This window comes from Cygnus olor, chromosome 12, assembly GCF_009769625.2.
Source record: "Cygnus olor isolate bCygOlo1 chromosome 12, bCygOlo1.pri.v2, whole genome shotgun sequence".
NCBI lineage: Eukaryota > Metazoa > Chordata > Aves > Anseriformes > Anatidae > Cygnus > Cygnus olor.
The window spans coordinates 19,052,950-19,067,836 of record NC_049180.1 but is presented as its reverse complement, the minus strand read 5'-3'; the positions used below and the strand labels follow the sequence as shown (position 1 = coordinate 19,067,836).

The following is a 14,887-nucleotide window of genomic DNA, read 5'->3' as shown; positions in this document are numbered from 1 at the left end:
AGTGGAACTGTAGCTCTTGATCTTCACTTAATTAATACTGACAACGTTGCATTCATTCAAATAGATCAAACACAGAAATGCATAATTTTCATGCCAATTATACCGGTCAAGTGAGGTTAGCTAATGAAAGAGTGTATTTAACTCAAGAAGGAATTCAGTATTTGTTTAAAAAAAAAAAAAAAAAAAAAAAGTAGTCCTCCACTGTTGTAGAACATGCAGTACAGATCACACACCTGGGAAGGTGCTAAACAGTGGTAAAGTTTTAGATATCTGGAAACTTGGGTGAAACAGGAATAAGACAACAAGCCTGCAATGTAAATGGATGGCAGTAGGTCTCAGTAATGGTTGGTGGCTAGCCAGCTCTGTTTACTGTTGGTGCTACTTCAGGAGAAGTCTGGTAAGCTCTGCAAAAACCTGAGAATGCAGAGTAGGTGTAGCTGTCAATTTTAATCATAAACAGGGAGAAACAGGCGTAGTATCTGCTTGCTAGAACATTGGGAGAGGCTGCGAAGTTCACAGTGGCTGTTTTAGTTTTTTGTCCAGAGAGAATGCCTCAAATTTAGTTTTTGAGAATCTCTGCCTGCAGGAATTCTGTAGAGAGGCTGAAGGATGGAGAATGATCATCCATGGGAAAGCAGGGGACTCGTACAATGGATATTTGGGGTTGAGGTGCGTGCTATTTGTCAAATTCTAGACATGAACTAAGGCAGAGAACTGGTCTGATCGTTGTTACATAAATTGGTAGAGAAATCCATCTGTTATGTAAGTGGGGCACAAATCTATAAGTGGCAAATCATGTCAGTAATATTTCCTGTGTAGGGGGTGTGCAGTCTGGTTGCATCAGTCAGTATGTATGCAACAAGTCTCTTGCATTTACACTCACCTTTACTGGGGAGTGGCTAATGATTGAGGTATATTCTTATATTATCCATGCCTATGGGTAAGTTTACAAGAAAAGACAAAGCACTGGATATTCATCCTGGAGTCAGTATGAACCACGACCTTCAGTGTAGATATCCTGTTTCTTTTACTGTGTGCTTATGAGTCTAAAATTTACCAAGTATTTTCTAACCTTCATAGGGAAATCTACAGTACTCTGCAGCATGAATCTCATTAAAGGCCGCTTTCCCCTGCAGAGAAGCTGTCTAGCCACCATAGTAAGGCTAGTTTTCTAAGGAGAGTAAAATGGGTTCCTATTGAGCTGCATGCTGCTTTGATTAAACAGCTTCAGACACCTGAGCTACTTTCTTTAAATATAGGCAAAGTGCCTCTTAGTATGAGACCTTTAAGTGACAGCTGGAATCTACTGAGAAAAACAGTGGGGAAAAAAAACCACATTAGAACAAACAGCAGAAATGGTCTGTGGGAGAATGTAGATGGTGTCTGAATGTGAAGAACCATATTTACTATGTAGGATGGCTAGTGAAGTGTAAGTATTGAGAAAGCTTCAATGGAACCTAAAAGGTGAAAAGGATTGAGAGGAAAAAAAAGGGGGGGCAAAAAGTATGTTTCAATCATGTTTATTTTGTACGTTAACTGATCACCTAAATAACAGACAAAATATTATTTATTTTCAGGTTCCTCTTTCCCCTTTTTTGTTTAGAAAGATAAAAGTTTTTAGCAGTTTACTGCTTTATATGAGTATTCAGACCCATGCTTGGAATACAAAGTAATACTTCTGAATTTTGAAGAGGTGGTCTAGCCATGCAAATAAACTTCCATAATTTTCAACAGCTGCTTGTAGGTTTCCTGGCAGTTCACCACCTAGAGTATGTGTTGTGGGGGGTTGGTTGTGTTTTGAAATGACAAGGCTTTTCTTACATTCTTTATACTGGTTGTGCTCTACCGCACATTTGTCTGATTTCATAATTAGTTGTATGACATGTATTTCTGGCAATACTGTACCACAAATGAAAGGATGAAAGCACATTGTAGTTATAGTACATTTGCATTAGTGAGAGTATACACTCAGTATTGTTGCAGTAGCTTTCATGAATAATTATGTGCTGTAATAAATAATCCATTTCAATTCATTTTAGTACTTCTATCAGAAAAGAAACTGACTGAAAACCTCAAATATATACAGTATCTTTCATAAATGTTCTTTCAAGTGCTTGCCATATCTGATCATCTGTGCAATTACTGAAAGGATCTAAATTTTATCTGAAAGAGGAAGAAACAGCCTTTAAAAAGGCAAAAGTGCAGGATAGTAGAGCCAAATTTCTGTTATCTTGAAATATTTGTGGGAGTGATCAAATCCACTCCATGCATTTCAATATAACTTTTATAATAGCCTAGACCTAATTTTCTTCAGATTTTTCTGTACTCAGATGTTCATGGAGTCTGACGGGAAAAAGAATGTGTTTTCTTATGATTTTAGTAATTATTACCATTCTGAAGAAATAGCAATATTTTTGTAAAGCATACTAGCTTCCTGCAAACTATTTTACCTAATTAATCCTTGCCTCACTTCTGAGAATGGTTGCTTTTGCCTTTCTAATTAATTTTTGCTAAAAGGATAGTATGTTACAAAGCTAGATTTACAAAGGACCTAACGGTAACTTTGTCAACAAATTGAGCAAGGTATTCCAAGTATACATAGCAGCATGAAAGATGACACTGATGGTCTTGTGAAAATGAAGTAGCTACTAAGAGTTGGTAGAGAAGAACTTAAGGGGAAAGGGGAGGAGTGAATGGACACCAGACGTTCATTAATTCTGTATGTGTGTAGATGCCATTACTCTGTGTTCTGAAGGTAAGTTCAGGAACAGTCGTGTACAGCCTGAAGTCATGGGAATGGAGGGCCAGCGATTGTGCGCCATGAACATTTTGAATAGTCGAGCATGGTTGAAGAGTGATTATCCATTGTAATGAGGGAAGAAAGGATGTTGGAGAAGGCTTAACTCAGCTTAAAGTAACAGCTATTTAGCCCAGTATGTTGTAGTACGTGGTGAAATACTTCCTAAGAGAGGGAGTTTTTTTTGAAAATGGCTCACCCATCCATAGTTTTTTAAAAAGTGTAATTTCAAATATTTTTAAATAGTTTGTATTTTATATAGTTCTCAATCTTGTTCCTTGTGGATTTCTAGGCAAATGGTAATGAGATCTAGGTTTAGCTTCCAGTTTTTCTTCAGACTGTGTAAACTTGAGGTATGGTCTTGACCAAGTCACTTGATCTGTCTGTATCCCATCTGTAATGAGTGTTAGTACTTCCATTCTCCAAACTTCTATTTGCTTAGACTGTTTGCAGTGTACAGTCTTCACCTTAAAATTGTGTAATGGAGTTTGGATCTTAGTGTTAGCTCAATGAGTACTAGAAACAAACCCAGTCTCAGATTGCAAGCTTCTATAATGGCAGTGGAAGTTCTACAATCAGGTAAAAATATGATTTTTTTTTTTTTTTGTTCCTTCACAACAAGTGTGAGTTTACAGTCACAAAATCAACTACCTTATCGTACCTATGAACTGAATGTGGTCAAGAGGAATAACCAAGTTTTGTTCTTAGATCTTGAAAACTAATTGTACAGACATTTCACACTGCCTATTAGGATAGTGCCAGCAGTTGGTTCTAATAGTTGAAACAGTGCTACTCATAATGAAGACTTGCCTGCAGAAACTAAAACATGGAATGAAGTAGCTATCTATAGTGGGTACTGCCCGTAGATAGATGCAGGAGTTTACACTGGCAAACCTACAACTGAACATCTGTACTTTTTTCCCCAACAGTTAAAATACAGTGTAATTGGGATGACTGCAAGATGCTAAAAGTAGTCTTTTTGTCATCACGTCATTATTTTACATCCATCATTTGGAGCATGCAAGAGACGAAGGTACGATTTTAAAGGTCTATGATGTTTGCTTATGCAACTTAGTTGTTGTTTTTAAGTGGTCTGAAAATATTAACAAGTGCACCAGTAACATTAAAATGGCTTTATAACAAGGGCATTCTTGGAAATATTCTTGAAAACTACCCAAAAGATTTCTGATTTTAAGAAAGGAGCATTAATATAAAAACTGAACCTACACAGTTAGTTTTTCTGGTATAGGACAAATTACGAGATAAAATTAATGTATACCAGATTGTGTGATCAATTTGTTATAGCAGACAGTTTCGGAACTGGTAAAGTTTAGAAATGTCCATGAAAATTCACAAGTTCTTAAACTTTTTAATTAACTAAATTAAAATTTAAAAATGCACTTACAATTAATTATTATCTTTAATTAAAGATAATTAAATCTGATTTGACCAGTGATATTTGTTCAACTGTAAATGTGCAGATATCAATGTGCTAGGATATTTTTACTAATTGCTGAATAGGCAATATTCTTTATGGTTTGTGCATAATTAAAGATTAATCTTGATCACCCTCCCTATGGATTGTTTATATAGCATAATAAAATGTTGCATACCGATACCAGATCTGATTGTGTGCGCTGAAATACTACATTAATGCTGCCGTGTTTACATACTGTTTGACATACATTAGTAATCCCTGTTTCTCAGCATCATTTATTAATGTGTATGGAGTATAATACTCTTAATGCATTGCTGTTTCTTTTCTTAAGCTGTCTTTTTAAGAATTGTCTTAGTATGTGATTTTACTGCCCTGCAATAGGTAGTGTGTCTCCTAATACTAAAAGGCTATAATTTACAGATAAATGTATTTAGAACTGTAGGTCTTTGAGAAATACATTGGTAGGGTGGAACGAGGATGAAAAAAAAAAAGGACAAAAAAAATAAACTGTTTTCCCTGTATTACATTTGATAATCTTTAAATATAATTTCTTCTTTAAATATAATTTCTCTGAATGCTATGGAGCCTCTGGAATATGTTTCAAAAATGGGGGGAAAAAACTATTTAATGCACGCACCAAGTCTTAAATAATACTGTTATATTTGCGTAAGCTGTAGTCTGTCTGTCACATTTACAGGTAGCTCTTACCAAGGCCTACTCCATTATCTGTTCTGAAGTATCTTTTGCATCTGATTGAGTTGCTGTTCTTACACGCACCTGAAGAAGTCCACTCAGCTATAATTTAACCAGGAAAAAAAATCAAATATAATTATTGGAAAATCACCTTTTGTTCATTTTTGTCTATAATAGCTCTGTTGGAAAAAGATAAGTGACTAATCAAAGTAAAAGGCTGCTTAGGAATGAAGCAATATAAAGCTCATCAACAACAGAATTCAGTGATAGACCCTGAGGCAATTTCCAAGCTATTACAACTGCCTGTGGAGACTGCCAAGCTGCAGTAGCTAGAAAAATATCTTTCACAGTTTGATTTGAAGTCCTCTGTTTCTCTGTCATCTCTTCTTACTTTTAGGAGATATTGTGTAGTTAATGAAATGCAGTAAGTAGTATATTTACTGTGAAATTTTAACTAAATATATGTATTCTAACAATCCAGTAGTAATGTTACTATAGTGTGTTTATTTCCCTATGCTAATTTTTAATAGATGTTTGAATTTTAAATATAAATAGAAGTAATGGGCTGACATAGAGGAAAAAAAGGCTAGTATAAAAAAAGCTTATTGCATATCAGCATTTTATTATGATTGGAAATATTTGTAAATATTACAAAAATTAAAAAAAATTAAACACCTGAAGTACTACCCTGAGACTGTAAAATGAGGATGTCAAAAATAACATTTATTGTGAAGGAGCAATTCTAATTCCTGTTATGCCATGAAGCAAACTGATTCATTTTCTCTTATGTGTTTTAAACAAAGCTAAGTGATGTTTACAGATCCTCAAAGCCCATACATAGAACAATTGCTTGTTTTTTATTTAATAGCATATAAAGACAGTAATCAGAATATGATACTCATACAAAAAGAAACTATAGTCTTGGCTTTGCCCGTGATGAAAGACTTCAAATCTCATTTAAGAAAGGTATTGCAAGTAAGTTTAACAAGCTATAATAGGTAGCTAATGTGGAATGAAATACACGTACAGTAACAGTGGCAGATACATGTACAACTTTGTGTCATACAGGAGCTCTTTCCAAAGTATGGCCTTTCCCCTTTCTCCTCCCTTTTCATTGTTGTACCTTGGTATGCTGGCAATATGCTGTCTGCTTGTAAGTGTGATGGAATGTGGCCCAAGCAATTTTAATTCTTGAACCGTTTGGTACAAACAGTGGCTAGAATAAGAAAGTTACATTTAACAGTATAATTTAACAACAAGTTTAACCTGTAAATAATTCATTTTACCTGGGTGATGTAGGATAACATCAAACCTTTTGATGCAGCACTTAGAGAAGGAAGGCTCAAAACAAGTAATGCCATTCAAAGTCACAAAGTTAATGAAAAATCTCTGTTCTAGCTGCAAACCAGTGTGATGCACAGTTGAATAAGAGAAAATGTTTGGTGTTTTCTTTAGTTAACATTTGAAACCTGACATGAAAACAGAAGTTACTATTCAGTTTTATATAAAAGTGGTTTTAATATAAATGGAAGTTTCATATCAAAAGTTGAAGTGCTGATTTTTTAACACAAGCTTCATGAATGTTTTCACTCAAAATACTGTGCAAGGGCAGTTGACTGAAGCAGGCATGCCCAGTTATGAATTTATGGAGAACCAGTTTATTTTGCCACATTTTTTAAGGGAAGTACTAAGTTCCGAAGAGAATCTTGCAGGTTGGGAACACAGCAATAAGAACACCTATATGGTGAAGGTACTTGTACCAGTGTTTGCCGCTTGCGGAAAGTATTTCTTAAAAGATGCTACCCCCCCCCTTAGTTTGAGAAGCAGTCTTCTGGAGCATACTGGTTCTTTTCTCTTTGCTAATATAAATGCACATATTAAAGGACTAATATTTAATATGGTAATAAACCCATTGTTTACCAGCTCTGGCGGACTGGTGGGTAAACTTTCCTTCAGTACAGACATGGAAAGATAAATTCTATACAAGCATGAATATTGAAGCTAAACTCCATGCGAATGTAGAAAAGAATTATGTATGTAACTTACTTATCTGTGTGTATACAGGTTGGGCAAAGGATTAGCCAAGGAACTCTGGACATGATAAAAGTGTGAGGAGAACTAAGGAGATCCCTAATCCTGTCTTGCTGAAATTATGATATCTAAATATTTCTCTTATATGGAGAGAAGTGCACGGTCATATCATCACCGTATTTGGATAGGACCCACAGTACTCAGAGGTGCAAAGTGTGTATAAATTTGGGGCTTTACAACTGTAAAGGGGTTACAGCTAATGTAATCATGCAGTTGAAGGGTCCTTTCCTTGTGTCTGAGCATCAAACCTCTGCATGGATGTGAACTACACTATTGAGTGTTTCTGTTGGGCAACAAGATTGCCTCTGGTCTGCATAGCATACCTTGACTCTAGTTATCTCACTGTTCAGAATCCTGTTCGATTAAAGTGTTATTAGTTAACCTAATGAATCACTGGGTTACCAGTTTAAACAAATGCCATGCGATGCGTTCTTTTCTCCTTTGTATGCTGAGACCTATTTTCTTACTTTCTGAGACAGATAGCTTCCCCAGAGGTTACATATAGCAGTATCAACTGTGTTAAGAACCCTCTAATGAGTCATTGAACCTTATCTCTTTTACCTTTGAGCTCTTCTAGAACCTTTTAAAAAGCATCTGCTATGTTTAAAATTTGGCATAGTAAGATGGATTTAATGGTGTTAGTGAAATTCTTTGAAGGACTGTAGCAGAAACCAGTAGCATTCCTGTGGGCTGTTCATTCTCTACATATAAAAAGCTACAGGATCTTTGCTGCCTGTATAGCATGGTAACTTTGATCAAACATTCTTTTGTCACCCAGCTGAGGTTTCATCAAAGATGCTTGGGATACCAGCCTGTAGTACCCACAATCAGCTGGATCTGAAGGCAGTGCTGCCTATCTAAATTAGAGCAAAAATGAAACAAAGAATGTTCAATTGCATTTGTCTTACTGGTTGCTGTAGTTAGTCATCTTTTCCATCATAAGTGTGAATTACCTTGAGACTTTGCACACAAGAAGATACAAGGCCATGGTGGTGATTTGCTGGTTTTCATTCTTTTTAGTTCTTGAATAGCTCTCAGAAAAATTCTGCAATACAATAGAAACACAATATACAAGTCTTACATGCAAGTAAAACCCGTGGGTGCACATCATAGCTGATAATTTGGTAAATATACTGACTCATGCAAGTGATTTGAACTGAAACTTCTCAATATGTGTAAATGGTCAGCTCTCAGAAGGTTTGTGCTGTATAATTTTGCCTGAATCTCCATGAATGCAGAATTCTGTATTTTCTTCCAATATCTGCTTTTCTTTTTCCTAGGATTTAAGTTCTGCTTTCAATTTAGAGCAAATTGAGACTATGGCCTTTTTCTCTTGCTATTAACTTGTAAAATATTTTGCACCTCCAGAAGGCTCCAAGAAAACAGTCCCTATATTTCCTGAGCAGAGTGACAGCAATTTTATCTGGGTTAGGTGGAGCAGTAGAAAGTTAAGACAGCCTTTTTGCTTGCAGTTTCAACAAATACCCATTTTAGGAATCTTAAAACACTGCCTCTTGAAAACACCACCTCTTGTTTAGCAGGGTAGCTAGCACTGTTTGAGTTGGTTCCCTTCAGGTTAGCACAGGCACTAGTCAGTTACACTCCAGCCACTTCTGTACCTACTTCTACACCTGCCTTTGGTCTTCCTCAGGTCTTCTCTGAAGATTAGTATAGAAAAATGCTACTAATACACTTACAATATTCACAATTTCCCGTCATGTTTCAGTATGCATAAAGTGAAATCTCCTCCATTATTTTGTCCTTTTATTACTGGTGGATTATGAATATTGAAATATGACAATACATACAGCATTTTAATTGCCCCCACCCCGGTAACTGGTGTTGTCGCAAGGGGAGAGAAATCTGAGGAATAGCAGCACATCTAAACAAGCATCTGTCCTTCAAACAAACAAAAAACCTACTGGATTCCTTTATATGGTTGCTGAATATAAGAAGGGGGTATCTTTGAATGTCCTTAATTCTTGCATTGCTGAATGCTCTTTCATGTGCTCCAGCAGGGAGTTTCCAGCTACTTCACTTGGCTAGTCATGTTAACCTGGCCTATTTTCTGGGTCTTTGTTGCTAGCTGTAGGGCTCTGGGTGAACAGGCTAGCAGCTAACTTGTATGTCTGTAATCTCATCCTGCACAGATGAAGAGACTTTTCTACATCAGGAAAAAATGGTTTAACCAAAGACTGAATATAGCCCTTTATATAAAAAGCAGAGAATAATTGACAACTTGCTGTGCTGGATGTGCTTGCTATTTAAGATACTTGGTTCTACAGTTCTCAGCTTCTGATTCACCTTTACAAATAGATCTGGAGAACTGGAGTTTAAGAATAAAATACAAAAGCATACTCTGTAAATTTCTACTGGTCAAACAAAAGATAATTCAAATCACTTAATATCTTGAAAGAATAGTATATCAACCTCAAAACGAAAATAATAGCTATGATAGCAACTGCAATTAGCAGAAAAGGCAAAACAAGAGCTGTTATAACTAGAAAAAAGACCACCTTAAACTGCCGCAAAAAATACTCAGCGTGAAGCGGAAGGCTCACATCCAATTCATCCATATTATTAGAAAAATGGTTCATTAGCCTGCCAGTGGGAGTTGTATCAAAGAAACTCATTGGACTCTGTAAGATCTGTGGATAAAGGGAAAGAGCAGAATCAGATGGAAGTCTTTTGTCTTTTATTGTAGTTAGGATTTATGTAGTAATGCAGGCAATAGCTTTGGTCTTGGCCAAGATTAAAATTATAGGACAAGCAAACGATTTTATTACAGCTTTTACAACATCAGCGTTTGTAAAAGCAACTTTTGAAAGTAAAGTAATGCATTTGAGAGTAAAATAAATGTCAAGTCTTTTTGTGTTGATCTTATAAGTAAAACAAAATAAATGCATGAGTCAGGATATCAAGAATTGGAGTATTTTGTAGCAAAATTGTACTACCTCCAATTAGCTGTGACTTGTGCACTAACAATAGCAACTTAAGTTGCAGATTATAGGTGCTATTACAGATTTAGAAAACTGATTACTCCCCCCCCCCCCCCCCCGCCCCAAGGTAGTACTTTCCATCAGGTTCTTTATTTCATAAAAAGGCCTGGATTCATATAATCTGTTTCAGGTATCTAAAATGTAGATGTCTGCACCTAAGCCTGTTATCTAAGCTCTCTTTACTATCAATGAAGTATACACTTCTATAAGACTGTTCATCTGACATTTTTCAAGCATTTTGTCCCAGGACAGGATGAATCTTGCTTAGGAAGCTTGTTTTTTTTCCAGCAGCTGTTAAGGAAGTCTCTCCAGATAAGTATTCAATAAGTATTCTCTACTAACCATAAAGAACAAAGTAGTTACTTTTACTTTTTAAAATAAGTTGTTAGGTATTGTAGAAGGACCCTTTAATGTTGTCTTTGTTAAAATAAAGCCTTTATTGATGCTTAGTATGATAATGGTTGCCATGCAGATTCTGTGGACTAATCAATAAAAGTATGTTCTAGGGCTATTTGAGATCCTTTCAGCACATAAGGTTTTGTTTAATTACCCAGTGTGGTTGTTTTCTTTTTAAAAATAATTTTTAAAAAGCCACGATCTAAACTTTAGCTCTTCACGATAGGAGTGGAGAAAGATGGCAGCTGGAATAGAAGGGAACTCATCTATACTGCTTTCTCTTAAAAATAAAAAAGAATAAAAATTGAGGTCTGAGGAAAAAAGGTGTATAAAGCAGCTTTAGGAAGTCTCATGCATAGTAAATCCTTCTTCTGCTTCAGGTAGAAAAGGCATGGAAGGCTGGATCTATAGGCTTTATACAGCGCTCTTGTATTACACAGATGCCACATTTTTTTGTTACTGTATTGAGTTATAAAACTTCTGTAATAATTCTGATGTGTGAGGTAAGTACTATATCAAATTTTGCCATCTAAAAAATGTATTTTGACCCAAATTGTGCGCTCTCATTTTAATACCTCACTTTCCATTTGATAAAAGTGCTACGTGTCCACTTTCACCCATATTAAGTGCTTAAAGACTTGTTTTTCTGGATAAAAAGGATTTCTTCTGGATTCCTTTCCTCCACTAAACAGAATAATTTATTTTTTCATAGGCAATACACAAATCAGAGTTGCAGAGAATAATTCTTTTAAGTTTTTAAAGACAGGTCTGAACTCCATGTTGTTGTAACAAGTTTCAGATGGCTATGATATACTGGTGCTGTATCTCTTCCTTCAGGAATAATAAATTTGAATATCTTTGCACCCCTCGTACTATGTACTCTCCGAAATACTGTCAATTGATTTGCACAAGAGTTTCTTTTAATCCTTTTGTATGTAAGTGGTATAGTTTAACATAAATGGCTTTTAATTTATGATAACCATCTGAAATCAAAGTTTGATTTTGTTCCATTAAAATCAATACACTGCAATTTCCAATACACTTAATCTCTTATTAAATTAACCTAGAAATATACCCACCATATTTAAGTTCTGCTGCTGATTTTATGATAATGCGCTTAAAAGTCCAAGATGTTGCAGACTGTGATAAGTCTAATATCCTAGTGAGACCCAAATATAGTTGCTTTCTCTTCACTCTGGCTATATGGTGTTTCTTTTCCTTTGCAAAGAGAAATATTTCGGTAGAGAAAATCATTGAGGGGAAAAAAAGAAAAGAACAATATGCATTTAGAGTTTATCAATATTTATAAAGTTAATGTTTTTGTAAATACATTACTTAATATTGTGTTTTTGTCGTTTAAAAAAGTTAAAGCAGGGTTATTGAAACAATAACTCTGTTTTGATACTGTATAGTTCAGTTTTGAAAAAAGAACTACCGATTCTTGTCTTCTTGAACAGGTTGGTTTATAGGAGCTGCAATACGAAGTGTTGCTTTTTTTTTTTTTGTGGGACTAGATGTGGTGATTTTTGTGCCAGTGTCAGCCAATACTAAGCATAATTTAGCACAAAAGCCAGACAAAAGAACCTTTGTGTTATTTCATAGGAATGTTTTTCAAATGTACTTGCTCATTTGTAGAATCCTTGCTATTGCTAAATGTTGCTATATAGCAAGTACTCCTTCCAGTTTTGTAAGAGTTATTGAATGACTAAAAAATGGTGGTAAATTGCATGTACTTACTGAGAATGATGAATAGATTTAGGTCTGCATACCAGACTCTATTGATATTCCATTTTTCCCTCTTCATACTTGACAAAACATAGTATCAATACAAAGAAAGGCACAACCCCAAATTTTTTTCTATGTCAAAGTAGTTATAAACTCAGTTTTCCCCTCTGTGTTTCTGAATTGAACTAGGAGGGCAGAATTTTTCGTAGTGTGATGGATTCTACTTTTCTTATGGAATTATAAACTGTCTCACTTGAATTAATTCATTTCCATAATTCTGTTGTAGACTACACTTAACCCAAACTACAGCCTTTCTATGGTAATACTGTTTCTATTTTTTCTTTAAGAAAAATCTGGCAAGGAAGATCTGTTGAGACAAACTAGTACCATTTGAATTATGTTTAACCTTAAAATTCTGCTTTGGCAGACCTCTTACTGTCATCTCAGAAATACAAATTCAGTGCTTTCATGGCTCCATGCAGATAAAGACTCATAGGATTTTTGCTACTCGAGAAGCACCTACAAAGTAGATGAACACAGAAGTATTTAACTCTTTTTTATTTTTTTGGCCTCATTTGAGGTCAGAATTTGCTATTTGTTCCCTTGTGCTCTTTTTCAGTATTCTTAGCTAATGCCCAGTTTTATTCCAAGGGAACAGCAGTAGACAACAGTATGTTCTCAAGTGACTGCGTTTGCCTTTAATGACTGTACCTCCATGAAGTGTACTGTTCTTTGCAGTTGTGCATTGGAAATATGCACTGGTGGTTAAGTGCAACCAAATACATTAAACTGTCCATCTGAAATAGAAAGGAAAAGATCAGTTAAGTCAAAGTATTTCCATCAGTGTTAAATCAGCCAAGTTTATGTATGTTTTTTTTTTTCCTTATTTTTCTGTGTTCTTCATGTTTTCAAATATTAATTCAAAAACATGCAAGGTGAATAGAGCATCTAGGGGAATATTCTTTCAGGATCCTTCTATGCTGACTTCTTTTTATCTCTCTAACCTTAATGTTGAATTAGTTGAGTGTTTGTTATGCTAGCATTTACTCTAGGATATAGTCATGTATTTGATTCATACAGAACATTGTTTTCTAGCTTATCTTTTCAGTCAGCATATGTTGATTTTTTTTTTATACCACCTGCTGGCAATTTGCTTTTATAAGGCTAAAAAGGAAAAGATCAGAAAAATAAAATTGAATGGCATTTGCTATGTAAATACAGAAGGAGAATAATTAGGGAGAAGCACAGAGGAATATTTTTCTTCCAGGGCCATAAGTAGGTAGATATGATAAATTCATTGTATAATTCTGAATTTAAACATCTATGCTTCAACTACATACTCAGAAAAATAGGATTGTGATTTAATTGAATGAGGGACTTTTAAAGCACTGTAAGTAGCTCAGCATTATGAATCTGTCTATTTGAGCATAAATCTGGTTCTGCCTGTCCGTTGAGGCTGTAAAAATTTCAGAGTCCAAGACTTAGTTGGGGGCAAAGGGAAAATCATGTTGAGCTAATGTGCAAATTAAAAATAAAACAGCTATCAGTGAAGACAACTAGTTTAAGCCTTTTGCATTTTTTTTCCTTCAAGGGCCTCTTTTCTGCATTGTTCGGAAATAAGGTTTTCAACATGTGCATCAACTGCTAATAGGGAATCATCCAACAAATATCTCTGTTGGCATAAACAGCATGTGCAAAGCTGATCCGTTGGTTCTGATAGCCAGAAAGGCAGAGACCTCTTTCATCTATCTAACAGGAAGAGGTAACTGTAAGTTAGAGGATAGACAACTATACAAAACACAGTATTAAGGGAGATGGTCCTGTATTTATAATTACTATTGTTCCATAACTTACATTTTGTGGTCTTAATCAGATGAGGATTTACTTAACTAAAATAGTTCCGGGTTTCCATGGAACAAATATATCAAATCACACACAAATCTTATGAGGCTTGATTCTGTGACTTGATCATCTTTATTTTGGTGTTGCTTTTGTTGGCTTTCACACATTCATAAAAACACTGAGCTGCCTACTGATGTTTGATGATAATGGTAATGAGAAAGTATTCCCTCATAGAGCTAGCCATAACTTGACTGATGTGTACTGAACCTTAAGGAAACTTGTGGCAAGTTTAAACCTCAATTTCATGTCTTTCTAGTTATTTCAGTCAGGTATCACATCTTTTAAATCCAAGAGTCAGTGAAATAAAAATTGTAATGGGACATGTCTCTTCAGCACAGTGAATTGTGGAAAAGGGAGTGTGGCTGTCTAAAGCTACAAAAGGACTACCTTAACTTGGGAAAAAAGAGTAGTGTGAAATCCTCAGTGTGTAGTAGTAACTTGCATTTAAAACTATTTCAAAGCATTCTATAAAATGGACATTTCTCAAGAAAACTTACATATTTACTATTACTCTGTACTTTGTTCTTAGTATTTTTGATCTGTTTCAGCTGAAGCATGAGTTTTCTTTCAGTTTTCAAAAAGTTTTAGTCAACCAGTACTTTTCAGAGATCCTTAGCAAGTGCTAAATATAGAAAGGGCAGATAGAAATTGGATAGGAAGGCTCTTCATGACTTCGGCTGCCACTGAATTTAACTTTTTTTGGCTACATCACAGTATTTGATCTCAAACCTTTCTGAAGAATTTAAACCTGTCTTTCCCATATCTAAAGGAAGAATTGTAGCTATCAACTGTTTAACTGCTATGTACTTGTGAAGAAATTAATATACAAGCTTCAAATGGAAGTTG

The 14,887-nt window shown here is 35.2% G+C and overlaps 1 long non-coding RNA gene across 2 annotated transcripts in view; it reads left to right on the top strand.

The window, feature by feature from the left end:
* LOC121076875 overlaps positions 1–6,359 on the top strand; it is a 49,844-nt gene extending 43,485 nt beyond the window's left edge. For both annotated transcript variants that reach the window (XR_005823776.1, XR_005823775.1), the window contains exons 5-6: positions 3,727–3,830; positions 4,933–6,359. This is a non-coding gene — a long non-coding RNA (uncharacterized LOC121076875). The remainder of the gene's footprint in view (positions 1–3,726; positions 3,831–4,932) is intronic.
* The last annotated feature ends 8,528 nt before the right edge of the window (positions 6,360–14,887 follow it).